Consider the following 2,382-nt stretch of genomic DNA (forward strand, 5'->3'; position numbering starts at 1 on the left):
TGGGGAGGGACCCACTGGGATGGCACTGGTTCTTCTCCTGAGGATTCTGTGGAATCTGTAAAGCTGCTCATAGACACTTGGGCTTGGTGCCACCACTGCAAAATGTTCCTAATGCCGGATGTGTCAAGGCAAACAAGGGAATCCAGCAGTGGGCAGGGTGATGGGAAAACGACAAAAGAAGCAGTGAGCGAGAAATCCGGGGAAGCGCAGCGGCCGGGGCGGCTCTGTGCCCAGGGCTGGGGCTGCCAGGCAGCCCTGCCTGCTCTCCCACCTCCCCTGCCTGTTCCCTGCAGGAGTGGGACAAGCTGGTGGGGCCACTCAGGCCCCACAGTATCACCCACCCCGGGGGGTGGCAGCGTGGGGGGCTCTGCCCTTGGGGATGTGCTGAGGCTGAACAACCTGTGCCAGTGGGGAAGGGCACAGGCTGTGCCTGGGGGTGCCAGGTGCCCTCACCAGCCTGAGCCCTGCTGGGAGCTGCTGGCCACAGCAGGCACTGAGAGTGCTCAGAGAGCAGCTACACTGCAGTGTGCTGGTCAGGGGGGTCTCCAGAGGTGAGAGCCTCATGTGCCCATCCCACCCTGCTGGGGTTTCAGCTTTTTGTGCAGTAGCTCCAGCTCTCTCCTTACCAAGGGCCAGTGCCTGTATTAAGTGTGGATGCCCCAGGCTGGTTCTGCTGCACAGAATAAGCACTGGTTTGTGCTGTTGTTTTTTTTCCAAGGGCTGCCTTTCTGTTCCATTATGGGCTGGGAGGTTTGCAGGGAGTTTTGCAAACTCTGCTCTGGCTCTAGGAGAGAGTCTTAGACTTTGTAGCAGACAGTGTTGATCCTGCCTGTCCCCAGGCTGTGTTTTGGTGTGGTTATGGAGAGGGTAACAGTGCAGGGATGAATCCCTTGGCTGCAGAGATCAGGGTTTGCAGTTTGTATCGCTGGGCTCAGTGCCTGTTTCTGAGGCTGAGTTCCTGCTGCTCAGGGTCTCTCTGGAGCCTAGGCCAAGGACATGTCCCCTCTCCTGGGGCACAACCTGTCTTCATCAGGATCAGCCCACAAGGAAGGGATTCTTCCATGTTTCTTCTCCGTCCTGCAAGATGTTCCCTGTGTTCTTTGTTCTACAAAGATGAAAATGAGGTGCAGGAAATCCCTGCCTTGCACTGTCTCAGCTGGCACATGAGGCCTGGCTTCATCTCATCCACCTTTTGCCTGACTTGGGGCTTGCAGACTGGGGATCACTGGCCATGGCACCTCATCCTCCAGCCCAGGTTTCCTCTCCTTCTGCTGAGGCTCCTGATGTTAATATTTGGGGGTTTTCTTCCCTTACTGAGCAGGAGCTGCCTTCCCACGTGGGCCTGGCCATGGGCAGCTCTGCTGGCCCCATCCCTGATGCTGCTGACCTGGAGCAGTGACCTCTCCTGCTGCCTGGCTTGGCTTGCTTCCCATCCCCATGTTTCAATGGGATTTCTTCTTTTCTGCTTGCCCTTGCAGCTTTGCTCTGACTCCAGCCCCAAGCCCCATCTATTAGATGGTTTGTAGATATTATTGGTGAGATAATCTTGCCTTTCCTCTTGCTTTGGTGCTGTGGCTCCTTCTGCACGGTAGCTGCTCATTGCTGGTTTGTGCCATGGTGGTAATTCTGAGTGGAAAGAGGTGACTCCCTCTGCCTGTGCCTGCAAACCAGCCACGAACCATGCGGGAAGGTGTGTTTCCAGCTTTAGTGCTGAGTCTGCCTGACCTGCCTGTCCTTGGCAGCCTGTGGGCATGGTGAGGCTTTTGGGGAGACTGAAGTAGCCTCGTGGGAATAAAGACAGTGATAATTTATTACTGGTGATTAAACTCAACCCACCCTGAGGCAGCCTGACTGCCCAGCTGAGAGGGAGTGGGCAGGAGGGTGCAGGATGGTTCTCCCATGTCCATGGGATTTCGGTGCCCACTGGCAGCCCCTGACCAGGCTCCCTGAGGCAGCAGCACGAGGCTGCTCTGGGCCCTGTGAGAGGCACTGAGCCTTGGTGTGAGTGCCAGGCCAGTCTGCAGCAGCAGCAGGAGGAGGAGGAAGAGCTGAGCTGGCCGGGCGTGAGGCCGAATCCCCCTTCCCCGCAGAGCCCGGGGCTGCTGGTGCATCCGGCTGCAGATGCTGGGGCAGGTGCCGGGGCTGCAGCGCGGGGGGTTGCAGGAGCCCCCGTGGTGTTACCGGCTCTTCTGTGGTGTTGGTGCTTGCCTGGTTCAGGTGGTAACGGAGCCGTTCGGCGTGTGGACCGGGACGAGCAGGAGGCAGCGGCGCTGCGGTGCCCGGGGGCTTGAGGCTGTGAGAGAGCAAAGGGTTAACCCCCCGCGGCCGCAGATCTCCCGGAACAGACCTTGCCGGGGAGCACCCCCCGGGAGCACCCTGCGG

The sequence above is a fragment of the Chaetura pelagica genome, unplaced genomic scaffold (genome assembly GCF_000747805.2).
Source record: "Chaetura pelagica isolate M959 unplaced genomic scaffold, ChaPel_1.0 scaffold1317, whole genome shotgun sequence".
In the NCBI taxonomy this organism is placed as follows: Eukaryota; Metazoa; Chordata; class Aves; order Apodiformes; family Apodidae; genus Chaetura; species Chaetura pelagica.